We start from the raw sequence: 17,381 nt of genomic DNA, 5'->3' as shown, positions 1-17,381 counted from the left end.
CAAATTTTCTAATTGCCCTAGATGTGCAATAGAAATCACCCATAGAGAGGGGAAAAAAAATGAATCAAGCATTGAGCCATTAAATTGTACCTAGTAGGCACTAGGTACAATTTATTCAATGCCAATTTATTCAATGGGCATTATGAATGTGAATCGTGCCCCATTTAAAATCTAACTGAAATGATTGCACATTTCATTAGTGAAGATAATTACCAATTTGTTCTTTCCCCCAAAATCATATATGTATGAAAACCACCATAAGAAGGTAAACAGTACTTTTAAGGAAGGAAGTAAAGATGACCTATTTAAGTAGGGTCAGTAGAGGAACGTTTGTTTCCTCTTTCTTTTTTTTTTTTTTTTTTTTTTAAGAATTGAGACTTCAAAAAATAATTCCCAATTTTATCCCACAAATTCAATGTGAAATAATTTGTTTCCAATGCATTCAGCATCAGTTTCTTAATGTTAAACTCAAGAATACTCAAATGACTTATAAATATGAACATTCAGTATCTCTTTACACAGAAATGGGATGTCTTCAATCCCTAAATCTCTGATTGGGTAATGAGGAGGAGGATCAGTGTTCTTGTTCTAGTTTCATAACTAACCGGCTGTGCAACTTGGAGAAATAACTGAACCCCTCTGGGCTTCTGCGGTTAATTAAGAGAACTCAAAGATTTATAGGCTCTTTTTCAGCTTAGAACAATTTTATCATTCTGTTGTAAAAACACCAACATATATACATACTCAAGCATATATCAGTGTCCAGTAACTAATTGCCCACTAATTTCTTGTATGAAGAGCTTTATATTAATTTCCAAAATAGATGGCATCTGCAAAACATATTTTTTGGTGGTAGGAGGGGTTTGGATTAATCTCAATCTAATTCTATTCAATTTTTTTTGAGAATTAAATGTGATTATCTCCTTGATCCAAAATGTAATAATACATTAATACTTACTGAGAGCCTATTATATGCCAAATATGGTGTTCTATATGAAGGCTACAATGCTGAGCAGTGTTGACTATGAACCTGCCTTCATGGCACTTATAGTCTAGCAAAGAGACAGGTATTAAAGTGTAATTCTATCATTAAACCATAAAGCTTAAGTCATAAATCTTCTCAATTTAGTCCATCACCAGAAACCACCAAACCAAACACATGCAACAATAATTTTTTAAAACAAAACATACCTTCGTGCTCATGAACCAAAATGTCCTCAGAGTCCAGAGAATGGTGAAAACATTTCCAGATTCTCGGCTTTGCCTGGTGGTATTCTGTTTATTATGGCAGCATTCCTTAATCCTCTTTTCCTTTGTTCCTTAATTTCTAGGCTTCAACCTGTTTAAACAAAAAGTGTAGTTTTATTTCAATTAAGTCTGAAATCCTCTTTCCTGTCCTTGTTCCTCAAATTTGTAAGATAAAGCATCATTTTGTTTTGGGTTTTCTATTTTTTTCTGCATACAAGATTTCTGTGAGACCAGTCAACACTTTTCAATATGGATGATTTCTTACAACTTGTCTTCAATGCATTTTTATTCAAAAAGACAACCTTCCCTCTGGAGCTGGGAATGGGGGAAGACAGAGCTGCCTGGTGGGTGTCTTTGGGTCACTAGAATAACCATAATGGATGTGCAATTACAAACAGAAATTTTAAGTATTGTGATTTTTTTTTTCAAAAACTTTTCAGGGAAGACTTACCTGAGAAGTGATGAAATCATGGGAAAATTGGAAACTGGTGTGACTGCAGCAGCATTTAAGAGAGGGAGGCCGGGCATAGTAGCTCATGCCTTTAATCCCAGCACTTGGGGAGGCCAAAGAGGGCAGATCACCTGAGGTCAGGAGTTTGAGACTAGCCTGGATAACATGGTGAAACCCCATCTCTACTAAAAATACAAAAATTAGCTGGGCATGATGGCCTGTGCCTGTAATCCAAGCTACTCAGGAAGCTGAGGCAGGAGGATAGCTTGAACCTGGGAGGTGGAGGTTGCAGTGAGTGGAGACAGCACCACTGCACTCCAGCCTGGGCAACAGAATGAGACCAAAAAAAAAAAAAAAAAAAAAAAAGTGGGGGGGGGCGGGGAAAGAAACATGAGAAGACTTTTCTTAGAAAAATACAAAGTAGTACATAAGGATAATATTTACTCCCACAAAAAAAAGATTCTGATAACAAAAACAGTATACATTAGAGCAGACACATTTGCTGTTCTAAAAAAAAAATTACCTCTTTGTAAGTTTGGTATACACAGAATGGGTAGGAGAATGCACACAAAGGTAGATGTACATAAATTCACGACTGAATTGTTTGTAATAATCCTAAATCTGAAGCTATTACCAGAAAGTTAAAAACAATTAACAATAAAGAAAAAGGCCGATATCCCTTTTAGTTAGTTATCGGAGATTTAGTTTTAAATATGTGCTGACTTTTTGATATGTAAAGTATCTTTAAATTCGAATTGAGTATTTCATATTCACAAATATTGACAATACTTTAGTTACATCAGATAAAAACAAAACATGTAGGAAATTATGACTTATAAAACACGTTTCACTTCTCTTCCCCAGTCCTGTTATCTTTCTATCCCAAATTCCATGTGAAAGTTTCCCATGTTTAGGATTAGTGTTCTCCCCAATTAGTGAGGCATCCGGAATGGTATAGGGAAAGCACATGTAATTTAGTTTTGATATTCTGTTTTATTCAATTATATTTTTTATTGATAGGCTTCAAGGATTCAAAATGCCTATTTTACAGTTGCTTATTTTGACTTAAAAAAGTACCACATATGAGTTAAAAAAAAGTTGGATTTTGGTAGTTTTACTATAATCGCCTTTGAGGTTTTAAAATTCTCATTGTATTTTTCTCTTACATGTGTTTTACATACATAATAAACGGCAGATGCAATCAAAATATTAGAATAAAATCATACAGCAAATGCTTGTGGAATCTGATGTTTTTCCAGTTGATTCAATTTTTGCAAAAAAGTGCGCAAACTCCATTATAAATAAGGAGAGATGTGTACCATAGCTGCTAGCATCTGGTTCCTAGAATAATGTCTAGCACTTAGAAAGTATTCAATAAATATCTGTTGAGTAAATGAAAGTCACATCTAGGTTTTCTGTCTCATTCTCTCTCTTGCTTTCTTTTAAAATTGTAGATGTGCATGTGTTATGTGTGAGAATTCCAAAATGATTTGGAATATTTGTCAAATTGCACACTCTTAGATTGTCTATTTCAGAGCATTTTATGGCTTTTCCTAAGTGAAAATAACAAAGCAGAAAGTAGAACACTTACTATTTTATTTGCTGAAATACAATAGAAAATAAAAGCACTTCACAATTGAGTGCTTTTAATGGAGACACTGTGCTAAATACAGGGGCTCCTGTGTGGGGAACAGGTAACTCAGGGTTCCCAACTTCTTGGAGCCCTAGGTATATGAACAATGAATGAACAATTACAAGTAAAATAAACGTGATAAGAAAGTGGTTTGCCAGTCAATGATTGGGATACTTGAATGTGTTTCTCAGAAATCTATTGATTTATTGGTCCTTCTTTAAATATTAATGTTACCTTTAAGGGAGAAGTTTTCCAATTTTTTTGAAACCACATGTTTCTTAAAAGCATTTTGAAAAAATCTGTTCCCCTCATTCCTTTATAAGTTGACATTTCAACTTCCCTATTGTAGATTTAAATAGTTGTAAACATGTAATTTTCAGTGTTCTGCTAATATTTGCATTTAAAAATAATTATGTTACATCACATCACTTCTTTACATGTCTGGCATTACCTAAAAATTGATTTTTTTGTTCTTTTTTCTTTTATTTTTTCTAATTGACATATAATCGTACATATTTACGGGGTTGTACATAGTGATGTTTTGATACTTATATAGTAATTAGGTCAAGCTAATTAGAATATTCATCATCTCGAACATTTATCATTTCTTTGTGTTGGGACATTCCGTATCTTCCTTCTAGCTATTTGAAATTGTATCTAATGATTTGATTGCCACCCTTAGCCATTAAAATAAAAGTGAACAAACTATTCTCTGAAATTAAGAAATCCTATACTTTTCATTTTCTCCTTTGAGCTCATAAACTTCCTTCATATTTATCCTAATGTTATGTGTTATTAAGTCTTTTATTCATCATTCCAAATTTAATTAAAATGTTCCTTTGACTTAACAACTAAAAAATTAAAGTGGTTTAAGTTAAGATTTCAATTGTCTTTAGTACACAATCGGTCAAAAGAACATAAATATAAGTGTGTATGTTCTATTAAATATTAAAATTAAAAATATTTAAATGCATATCTTAAATGAATGGATATGATTTTTTTCAATTAGTTTATAAATCTTTAGCAGAACATGACATACTGCTACGTTGAAGGAGGGCTTATAATCAGCTATGGTCCTGTTTTTTATTTTTATGGATGTAAGTGCTAAGGAATGGTGGGAATAGAAGGAATTTTTAAGAACAACGTCACTCACTGCTTTGACTCTTTAAGTTATATGCCAAAAATCACATAGCTACTTCTCAGCAAAATGTGTACCTAATAATTTGTCACTGACAGTGCTGATTGGATCCTCCTTCAATTTTGTTAAAAGATTTGGACACCCCTGCCTTATAGGATATTACCTGTCATCGAAGCGACTCATTTTCTTAACATCCAACACCAAAATTCCAATATTTCCTCCTAAAGTTTGGTGTCTCCGTTTTCACACACCATGATGATGATATTTCTTTCTCTTATAAAATAGGAAAAGAATGATTATGAATGAGGAGGTAAGAAACTGATTCTGAATGAGGTTTTTACCTCAGGGAGTGTTCAGGCAAACCAATTTCTGGGAAGAGTACATATGGTTAGGCAGCTTTGGAAACTGATTTCCCTTAACTGACCATTTCTACATACTATTTGGAAAGTACTCATATGCCTCATGGGCATTTGTACCCCAGTTAAAGGCAGCTTCATTATGTTATCAAGAAAAAAGGACAACTGAATTTAACTATCGACACCTAGTGATAAAATACAGTTACTGGTTTGGTCTTTTACTGATATCACCAATCCATTATTTTTAATGTCAGAACTTGAAGTATAAGGTACATTTTACTTTCGTTATGAAAGTCCTCTTGTGCCTCTTACAAGAAGTAAAATATTTTCAATGGATCAATGGAATACACAGCAAATATAATACATATCCAAAGGCATTATAGTTATAAATTCACTAAATGTGCTATGAACACACTGGGATCATTCTGTGGCTGTAAATTAAACAGCTCCATTTATAAGATGAAGGCTGCTGTAAAAATGTATTTCCTATAGGAAAAGAATTATGAGATTCTATGAGTTCTGGTATAAAAGCTGGAGTAAAATGGAATATGCTTTTACCTCTAGAGAGGTCTCACAGATATTGCAGCATCTTACAGAGAAAAGGAAATATCTTCACATGTTGAAATCATTTCATATTGAAGGGATAAAGAGTGATTAAATCTAATTAATCTATACCTGTATTTATATTAATGGTCTAGTGTTCTTTTATAAAGAATTTCACCCCTAATAATTTATGTTTGGTTCTGACACAATTTTTTGTCCTCACTATTGAATATGCACGTATTCACTTTACCTCTTAGGAGCTCATTTGCTTTATCTGTCAAATGAGACAGATGGTTTTTAACTTCCACTTCCCTTCTAGCTTGAGTTGTCTTACTAGTGTATGATGGTATGGGAATTTATATTTCAAATAGTAATTAAAGTAAGTTGTGGCTGATTTATCATATCCCTAGATTTTAATATCATTTGAAACTGAAACCCTTTACTCTAGGTCACTATAAAAAATAGTGAGACCAAATCTCTGTTTTGTTGGCTTTATTAAATATTTGATTATAGCTAGCTTCTCATCTGTTTACAGCTGCTTTAGTTTATAAATAGAATCAAAGATTTTATAATTACTGTCTTAAATACAAAGAAAAAATAAAATGTATAATGTCAGGATTTCATATGATGTAGGAGTAAATAGACTTAAATTTAGTTCAGATGCGGATAGGATGTGTGTGTTTATACCTCAGATGTAAGAATATCGCCTATGTGTCCAGACCCTCCCTCCCTCCTCAGTCTGGACATGTCTCCAAGACATGTTCCAAAGGGGCTCTCTCCTTAAGACTTTGAGTGGCTTTTTCATTCTAAGGGAATAGATGGACATATTATATGACCTCCAAATGACAAGGCCCTACTTTCGAGGGAAGGGGTGTTTTCAACACAGGAGGTATATTTTCAAGATTGTTTGCCAGCACGCTTCTATAGCACTCATGACAGTCTACTGGAGAGGGCCTTGGAATAAAAGAGTGAGTAAAATCTAAATGGACTGCTTTGTTTGCACCTTCCTTCATTTGGAAAGCATTGATATTGGAAACTAGAGAAGAAGTTATCTGTAGGTTTTTTTGCATGATGACCTTCTTGATGAACTGTCTGCATTATGGTGAAATCAGCACCTTCGTGATTCATTATGGTGATGAGTGCTCTAATCAGCTCTTAGGGTGGGAACGATCATCATTGACATAGCCTCAGCAACATAGAGAATAAGGAAAAAAAAAAGACAGCTACCAGGGATTAGTCAAACTCAGACACACCTGAGATATATCTTGGACACTCCTAGAGTTGTGTGTGGAGACAGTTGAAGGACTGCATCTTCCAAGACTGTCAAGCCAGAGTGGTACTGCTTTTATTGATGTTTTCCTAAATCAATGATTACCATTAGCATGATATAGCTCAGACTGCTATAAAATTGTTGCCTAGAGTGCAGTTGTGTGGTGATTGACAAAGAGCTATAAAGGCACAGACAAAGGTTAAAAGCTCTCTTAATGTAAGTAAAGGATATAACTTAATGCACTTAACATTTAATGAGTAATAATTTAACTTTATTTTAATAATTAAATTATTAATTAAATAATTAAATATTAATTATTAATAGTTAAGTAATTAACACTTAATGAGTGTTAGTACCACTCACTCTCAGCTAATTGGCAAGTTGTCGCCTTTCAGCCCAGATACTTCCTGTGTAGGGTGTAGTGCTGTCAGGGACTTTAAGAAGCTAACCTTGCCCTTTCATTAGGGATATTAAGTCCTCTTGGCCCCTCCAAATTATTTTTGGAGACTTTGGCTGTTTGCCTACAAGCTATAAGAAATTTCTGGGCCGGCTGGATGCAGTGGCTCACACCTGTGTAATCCCAGCAATTTGGGAGGCCGAGGCAGGTGGATCACGAGGTCAGAAGTTCAAGACCAGCCTGGCCAACATGGTGAAACCCCGTCTCTACTAAAAATACAAAAAAAAAAAAAAAAAAAAAAAAGCCAGGCATGGTGGTGGATGCCTGTAATCCCAGCTACTCAGGAGGCTGAGGCAGAGAATTGCTTGAAAACAGGAGGTGGAGGTTGCAGTGAGCCGAGGTCACGCCACTGCATTCCAGTCTAGGTGACAGAGCAAGACTGTATCTCAAAAAAAAAAAAAATTTGTAATAATCTGGGCTCTTTTCTCAGTGCCTCCTGAGGGACTCTAATGTCAATTTCCTGGTGTGACGTTCCTTAGCAGTTGGCAATGTCAAACCTACTTGAGATGTATTCTCACACAGTCTCATTAAGTTTCTCTTTTTCTTAATATTTAAAGGTAGAGTCTTCTGTTTCCAGCATCTGCTTTTCTGGGAGGTATTAATGTATTTTATTTGAGCTGAAGATCCTAACTAAAGAAGTTTCATCAGTGAAAACAGACTAATCTCTCCTGTCCACTTACAGGAGAGATTACACTCTCCTGTCCACTTACAGGAGAGATTACACTCTCCTGTCCACTTACAATGAAGGTAAACCTTCATTGCAATAGGTCCTAAGAATTAGGTCTTGGAGAAATTGTAAAATTAGTTTATCACTCCATTAATTAAGGCTGGAGTGGAATACACTGGGGGAAAACATTCTATTCCCTCTTCCTCCATTTACTTTAAGTTTGCTTTGGGCCATAATTTACATGTAGAATATAAATCCATGTACAACAAACACTTATTTCTTACCTGTGTTAACACCTTTGCTTGCCCTTGTCTAGGTTTATTCACTCTTAAACTAACGTGATGAGTTGAATTAGTAATTCAACAAATATATGGAACATTTTTAATACAATAACAAAATTTATCAAGCTATGTGCCAGGCACTGTGCTTCCTTATAGCTAGCTCATAAGTTAGGCACTTTATTATCCTTATTTTACAAATTAGAAGCCTGAAGCTTGGAGCAGTGAAGTTTTGAAACTAGGCAATCTGTTTCTAAGGCTCATACTCTTTAGTTCATAGTGTACTATACTGCTTGCTTTGCTTTCTAGCTAGAAAAAGGGAGCTAATTATATATTTTATTTTAGCTGTCCTATTTTGGAAGCTATACTGAGTGTAGGTAAAAACTGAAAACTTTGCTGGTTTCAGCTATGACATTTAAAGAGCTTGGAAGTCATCATTCCTGCCCTTGCAATAAAAACAAAAAAGCTGGACAAGTTGATAATTTAACAGGTTTTTGTAGACATTTCAGAGCAATCAGATTGTAAAGCAAAGCAAAGTTACCACCATGAAATCTGGAGAGACAGGTGAAACTAGAGAGTCTCAGCTGAGATCTGCTTATCTGCAGCAGAAGATGCTTGAGCAATAAACTGGCAGAAACTTTTAAATGGAAATTTTGGCAAACTGGTGGAGGCTGAGCATGGGCTAACATGAGAGTGATGAAATCCTGGGGGCCACTGTCTTAGAGGAGTCTCCCACAGTGTCAAGGGCTTTGCCTTCAGGAACCCCACCAGGTTCTCCCAATGAAATATTCTCTCGCAGGAGAAAGGAAAGAGTAATCTTTGTAAAATACACAAAGAGGCTTCTCCATAACAAAGGCTAAATGAAATTTCACCACTGAAGTCTCTTTCAGCCTTTCAGTTTCACTTAAAGTGCTGGTGGTGTTGGCAGGGAAGGTGGGGATGTGAGGTCCATAAAAGGCAGGCCTTCAAGGAAATAGATTGGAAGTAGTTTAGCCAGAAAAGGATATAGAGGTCTGCTGTACCACTTTGAACTGTGACATTCACAGCACAGAATCACAGGCCCACTAAAAGAGTGACAGTCAGTTGATTGCAGAATACTCCCTTTTCTCCACACCTTACCATCAGTGCTCTAGTGTGGTTAAGAGTGAATCTTACTGGAAAGAGCTGTGAGATAGACTCTCTCTAAGGAGGAATAATTAGGAAAGGCCAAAGTCAAGAGAAGACAAAAACTAAGATGCTCTGGCACCTATAGCTGCAGATAAAGATCTCACAGCCCAAATCTTAGCAGATTAACATAAATCCTTACATTCAAGATGTGTTTATTTTAGTTCTTATTACCTGGTATGTGCTGGCTTTCAATGAAAAATTGCAATGCATGGCAGAAGGCAAGAGACAGCCTGAAGAGACAAAGCAGGCATCAGAACCAATGTCAGATATGACAGAGTTAGTGAAACTATAAAACAAGGAATTTAAAATAACTATAATTAAGTTAAGGATTCTAATGGTAAAAATAGTCATCACATAAGAAGAGATGAGTAATGTAAGCAGAGAAATTTAAAGTAAAAAAACCAGACGGAAATGCTAGAGATAAAAGCAGTCATACAGGCAATTGTTTTGATGGGTTTATCAATAGACGTAACATGGCTGAAGGGAAAAAATCAGCTTGAAAGGTCAGTAGAACTTCAAAAACTGAAAAAATGAAAACAAAAAAAAAATAGGCAAAACGTCTAAGAACTGTGGGACTACATCAAGAGGTGTAATAATATGTGCAATTAGGATACCAGAAATAAGTGAAAAAGAATGGAGCAAATGGACTATTTGAAGTATAATAGCTGAGAACTTTCCACAATTAATAACAGATATCAAAACATAGACCTAGGAAACTCAGTAACATTGAGCCAGAAAAATACCAAGAATATACACATAGTAGGCATATCATATTCAAATTGCAGAAAAGCAAAGGCAAAGAGAAAATCTTGGAAAAAAGCCAGAGGAGGGTGGGGTAAATACTTGGTCTAAGAGGAACAAGAATGACAATTACAATGAAATTCTTATCAGAAGTGAGTTTGGTAAAATATTTTAAGTGTTGAAAGAAAAAAGCTCACCAATCTAGGATTCTGTATTCAGCAAAATTATTCTTCAAAAGTTCAGGAGAAATACTTTTTCTGAGAAACAAAAGCTGAGGGAATTCTTTGCCAGCAAATCAGTCCTATAAGATGTGTTAAAAAGCTCTTCAGGCAGAAGCAAAATGTTACATGTCAGAAACTTGAATATACATAAAATAAGAGTATTGAAGGGCCTAAGTAGTAAAGGTAAAATATTTTAAGTAGTGTATTTTTAACTGACCTAAAATTTAAGTCAGGAATCAATTCTCCAAGAGCACATAATTTTAAATATACCAAAATATATGAGGCAAAAACTAATAGAATTGAAATAGTACACAAGTCTACTATTTTTATGGGAGGCTTCAATGCCCGTCTGTCAGTAATTGATAAATTAAGGAAACAGAAGATCAGTAAAGTTACACATGACCTGAACAGCACTATGAATGAAACTGATCCAATTGATATATATGGAAGACTCCAACCTACTACAGAATATACTCCTCAAGCTCATATGGAACTTCTGTTTTCACCAAAGAAGACCCCATTCTAGGCAATAAAACACCTTCACACATTTAAAACAGTAAAAATGACTTGTATGTTTTCTCAGACTACAATGAAATTAAACTAGAAATCAATAATGAAAGTTGAAAACCTCCAAATATTTGGAAATTAAAAAGTACACTTCTAAATCATGAGTAAAGGAGAAGCCACAAGGAAGATTAAAAATATTTTGAACTAAATGAAAATACAAATACAACTTATCAAAAGTTTGTGGGAATTAGCAAAAACACTGCTTAGAGGAAAATATATAGCATTAAATACATATATTAAGAAAGAAGATCTAAAAATATTAATCTCAGAAAAAGGAAGATCTAAAAATATGAAATTAATCTCAGCACTCAGGGAGCTAGAGAAAGGAGAGAAAATTGGGCCTATGGCAAGCAAAATAAGCATAATAATTACACCAGAAATCAATGAAATTGCAAAAGGAAAACAGAAAAAAAAAAAAAAAGACCAAGAGTTAGTTCTATGAAAAGTTCAATAAGATTTATAAGCCTCCAGCCAGGCTAACCAAATAAAAAATAGAGATAACACAAATGATCAATGTCAGAAATAAAAGAGGAATCATCAATACTTATTCCATGGACGTTAAAAGAATAATAAAGGAACACTCAACTCTACATCCACAAATTCGATAACTTAGATTAAATGGACCAATTTCATAAAAGACATAATATGTCAAAACTCAAACAAGAAGAAATAGTCAAACTGAATATGATTATATAGATTAAGGAAATTGAATCAACACTTAACCTTTCCAAAACAGGAAGCCCCAGAACCAGATAGGTACAGTGGTGAATTCTACCAAATATTTAAAAAGGAAAGAATACTAATTCTTCACAATCTTTTTTAGAAAGTAGAAGCAGAGGAATATTTTTTGACTCTTTCCATAAGGCCAGCATTACCCTAGTATAAAAATCAGATAAAGATATTCCAAGAAAAGAAAACTAAAAGGACTACCAGCAGCAATTACTGGTGAAGATGTAGAGCAACAGGAACTGCCATTCATAGTAGGTGGGAATGCAAAATGGTATAGCCATTTTGGAAGACAGTTTTTGTAGTTTCTTTCAGAGCTAAACATAGTCTGCCCATATGATCAAGCAATTTTGCTCCTAAGTATTTATCCAACTGATATGAAAATTTATGTCCATACAAAAATCTGAATGCAAATGTTTATGCAGCTTTATTCATAATCGCCAAAATGTGCAAGCAACCAATGTGTCTTTTCAATAGGTGAATGGACGAATACACTGTGGTACATTCAAAGAACAGAATACAATTCAGCAATGAAGATAAATGAGCTATAAAGCCATGCAAAGACACGTATGAATCTTAACTGATAAGTGAAAGTAGCTGGTGTGAAAGGACTACAGGCTACATTATTCCATTTACATGACATTCTGAAAACAAAAACTACAGAGATGAGAAACACATCAGTGGTTTCCAGGCTGTGGAGGTGGGAGGAGAGGGTCAAATAGGTAAATTGCAGTGAATTTTTTTAGGGCAGTGGGGCAGTAAAATTGTTCTGTATGATACTGCAATGGTGAATACATGACATTATGCACTTGTCAAAACCTGTAGAATTTAATAGCATATAGAGTGAATCTTAATGTATACCAATTTAAAAAGTCATTTATAAAGCTGAGGAATTCCTGTGTAGAATGCAGAATGTAGCAAAAACAATCTAACTGTATTACAAATGTGTTATATAAACCCATTTCACTGAAGTAGGGGGTGGGGTGGGGAGAGAAAGATGCTGACCTAAATAACTTTGGAAATTATCCAAGTAAGTTTAGTCTATAAAACACAGGCAAAAGAAACTACGTAAGCACTCTAGCTGCTAAAGTTGTTTCCAATGGGTGTATGAACGAACTATTCTGATACTACACATACATATGTGTGTTGAATAACTAAGTATATGGCAGATGACAGAAGTTGTAAATAAGGGGAGGAGGACAGAATGAGTTATGTGGTAATGGATTAGAGTTGAAGGCATTATGCACCTGTGGTTAGCCTAACACACATACAGATGGTTACATTACAGATATATTTACAGATATCTGTACATACATGAGTTAGTAAATATATATTTCATTTTGCCAGCCAAACGGGCCTAGAAACAATGACATCCCAGTAGCAACCACCACACTAGTGTTTAGATCTTGGTTACTAATACCATTTTTCATTAAAAGGAACCAGGGATCCCTAGAATAATGTCTAATTTTAACCTTGGGGCAAGAAATTTACAAGATGAACCTAGAGCCTCTTGTAGTGCCAGAAAGTAAGGAAGTTCTGAAAGAAAACCTACAATGATGGAGAGATGTCAAAGGAACACGGGAGATAATGAAAGTGTTCCCAATTGCCAAAGATGGAACAATTTGACCTATAAAGTAAATAAAATAGTATTGGAGTTATACCCAAAGTGAAATATCCATGAATCCATATAAAGGATTGCCCAAATAAATCTGGGAGAAAGGATAATGCAGAAGAATTTCAAATAATGTATGTAGCTATTTCGTGCTGAAGGAGGTACAGCATAAACCCTTCTTAAACGTGGGCTGCACATAATAACTTCTAAATAATAAGCATGGAAGGTGAGGAAAAAAGTAATTTTACAGTGGAGAAGCCTGACAAATACTACCTCATGCAGACGATCAAATTAACATCAGTAATGGTAAGTCACCTTGATAGTATTTACCCTTCATAAGAAGTGATGAGAATGGCACTTTACCCTTGTTGATGTTTCTCCCAAAAACCTATAACTTCAGTCTAATCCTGAGAAAAACTTGAGATAAGTCTCAGTAGCTGAACATTCTACAAAACACCTGACCACTAGTGCTCTAAACTTTCAAAGTTATCCAGAACAAGGAAGCTATGGAGATGTGACAGCTAAATGTAATTGTGATATCCTGGATGGGATCTTGGAACAGAAAAAGGAAATTAGGATAAAATGAAGAAAATCTGAAGGAAGTGTGGACTTTAGTTAATAATGTTGTATCAGTATTGGCTCATTAATTTTGACAAATATGCCCTAATGTAAGATGCTAATAACAGTAGAAATGCGGTAGGGGGTGGTATATGTAAGGTATGTATACTATCTGTACAGGTTTTTTGGAAATCTAAACTATTTAGAGTAAGAAGTGTATTCGAAAGTTAAAAAAAAAGACACCTGAAAATTTTTTTTAGGTTTGTGAAAATACAAGCTTTATTCATAAGTCATCTGCCACCTCAATCATCACAATTATGACGTTAATCAAATATCTGAAGTCAGTTAAATAAAGGAAGGTTGCTACCTTAGCAAAACAAACTGTTTCTTTCCTAATCCATGTGGAGAGAACATATAAATTTATTATGAATACATTGTGTTACAATTAAGTGCTGTTGCAGTTGATCTCCTTTAAGGATAATAGAGAATATAGATGCATACAATAGAGTATATAAATGTCTATTGCCTAGTTGTCACCAGTTAATACTGCAGGAGCTCTAGTGTATGACAGGCACATGTGAAGCAAAGAAGATTTAAGTTTTCAGGGAATGACTCTTCTGAATGCCATTCTAACCAGATTCCCCCTATCAGTGGTTCTGATGGAGCTTCCTGGGCCTTCACCCAGAACAGATTTCCTTTTATTTATTTATTACTTCAAATGTTTGTTCCTTTCTCTTTCTGATGTTCCCATTATAGTTATGTTATTCCTATTGTAATTGTCCCAAAGTTTTGGGGTATTCTGTTTTTTCAGTTTTTCTCTTTGCATTTCAATTTTGAAAGTTTCTGTTGACCTATCCTTAAGTTCACAGATTCTTTCCCCGGGCAACATTCAGTCTGTTAAGGGCCCATTAAAAACATTCTTCATCACTGTTAGTGTTTTTTGGGGTCTACCATTTCCTTTTGATTCTTTCTTAGTTTCCATCTCTCTGCTTACATAACTCATCTGTTCTTACATGTCATTCACTTTTTCCTTTAGTGCCTTTAACATATTAATTGCAGTTATTTTAAATTCCCAGTTTGCTAACTCTAAGATCTCTGTCATATCTCAGTCTGGTTCTGATGCTTGTTTTGTCTTTTCAGACCTTTTTTTTTTCCTTGTAATTTTCTGTTGAAAGGCAGACATAAAGTATCAGGTAAAAGAAACTCATTGTAGATAGGACTTTTGTGTGAGGTTTTACATTTTCTTGCAAATAGTTAGGCTTTATTTACTGTTTGCTGCAGCTGTGGTGTCAGAGGCTAAAATTTCCTTCAGTATCCTTGTTTTTGTCTTTCCTGATGTCTTTGGGTTTTTCTAGAGATGGCATAAACAAGGTCTGAGGCTTGTTCTTCAAGCTGTGGTTCCATTATTATATAGGAACCCTACTGACGTGGTGGTAAGATGAGGGGATGGGAAAGTGTTTTATGTGATTAGTTCTCGGTCTTTTAGTTGAGTTGGGTATTTCTCTTTTCCCACATTGAAGGCCATGGGGTGAGGGCTTGAGTTGAATATTTTCCTTTTCCCATTTGGAAAGTGAGAGGGATCTGGAATTGGTTTTCCCCTTTGCCCTGGTTGTGGTTAGGCTCTGGGAAAATAATTTTCTTTGAGGGTAGGCCTTGTGAAGAACAGAGAGTTTGGTTGTATTTCAGAATTGTTACCTTTCCCTTCTTCCTGCTGGAACCAGGAGGGGATTTTTCTATAATTTTCACAGTGTCACAGTGAGGACCTCAGGAAAGGGTGGGGAGCCTCCTAACTAGGCTTCCTCAGAATTTTTAACTCTTAAGCTAGTCTGCACAAAGCCTCTTGCAATCTGTCAATGATGGCTTATGGTGTTCCTATTGACTCCAGCTTGTGCTTCCGTTGCCAGTAAGTTGTGATTCTATCTGCCTGTGTTTCCTGTTTTCAGAGCAGCAGTTTGCCCTGTGACCTCAAATCTCTGACAAATCTCAGAAGAGCTGTTGATTATCAGTGTGTGTGTGTTTTTTTTTTTTTATTTAGGTTTTTGTTGTTGTTGTTGTCATGAAAATACGAGTGATAACTTCCAAGCTATCTGCATGTCAGACCAGAAACTGGAATTCTAATTTGTTTTATATATACGTTTAGAGGCTTTTTTGTTTTCGCTTTAAGTTTCGTTTAAGTTTTCGCTTCAGGCAAAACTAAAAGGTCTTAGTGCTAAAATTTAACATGTAAAAAAATCTTTGAACATTTAAATTTTGTTTCAGGTTCACCGAGTTTTTAATCTAATGGATGGATCTGTTTTTATAACAGCAGTCGTAGTAGCTTGTGGTCTTTGCCCAATTCAGTGTGTGGTGAAATAACCCCATGTAACAAAGGTCTTTCATGAGAGATATGTCTTTGGCTTTTAAGTCAGTTTTAATATGAAATGAATCCCTATATGTGTCTTGGCAATATCTGAACAACATCTAAAGTAACTATCATGTTATCAAGAAAATAAATTTACATTTGTTTAATGTATTCAGCAACAAAATCAATGCAACAGCAATTGTCAGATAATTTGAGCAGTGAATTTATAGAAGTAATTTTAATTTACATCAAGGAATGCAGGCAATTTTTGTCCAGAAATTTACATTTGATTGACTAAGCTTAGGAAACAACAGGAACAACATCCTTTGGAATTTCTTTGTAGTAGACAAAAATGGACATTAATAAAATGAAAAGAAACTAGACAAAGGGCTAAGAGTTTTGCTACAGTATATTTGCCATGTGAGTTAAACCAAGTGAGCACTTTGCTATAATTTAAAAATATAATGATAAAATTTTACTTGTCTATTATATAATTGTAGCAAATTATTTTGTCTCTAACAAGGAAATCGTAAGGTTTTGTACTTAGACTTCCTCACATCTCCCAGAGTCAGTGACGCAGATGCTGATGTGAGATGTCTCTTTTTCAGATGTTTTCCTATTCAGGGCACAATTATTCCTGTCTTGAAATAGAAATTATCTTTTAATGAACTCCATTTAAATTTCTTTTCCCTATTTTTATACTCATCTCATTGAATAACATAATCTCAGAAAAGATTAACTTGTATTATTTCACAGTTGCGTCTCCAACATTATCTTAATGTAATCTCTTCATATTTTTTTTTTTGGCTATTCATTGGTTTTTACACTATTCTTTTGAAGTTTTTACATGGAAATGTAATAAAAAGGCTCTGCTTACTCTCTTTTCGAGACCATTAAAAAACTTTAAAGTCTGCCTGAACACCAATCCCTGGGCACTATGCTAGATTCCTTCCTCATGCGACGGGCAGTTATTCATGTCTCATTCTTTGTGTTCCTCTTGACAGTTTGTAGTCCTTCCAGGAGTCATCCAATCCAATCAAAGTCAATGTGACAATATAAATATATATATAGAAATATATATAGAAATATATAGAAATATATATAGAAATATATATAAATATATATATAAATATATAGAAATGAAATATATAGAAATATATAAATATATAGAGAAATATATGTAAATATATATGTAAATATATGTAAATATATATAGAAATATATATAGAAATATATATAAATATAAAAATATATAAATATATATAAATATAAAAATATATAAATATATATAAATATAAATATATAAAAAAATATAAAAATAAATATATATCAAAATATATAAAAATATATATAAAATATATATAAATATAAATATATAAAATAAAATATATAAAAATAAAATATATA

The sequence above is a fragment of the Pongo abelii genome, chromosome 1 (genome assembly GCF_028885655.2).
Source record: "Pongo abelii isolate AG06213 chromosome 1, NHGRI_mPonAbe1-v2.0_pri, whole genome shotgun sequence".
Lineage (NCBI taxonomy): Eukaryota > Metazoa > Chordata > Mammalia > Primates > Hominidae > Pongo > Pongo abelii.
This window is presented reverse-complemented; position numbering follows the sequence as displayed.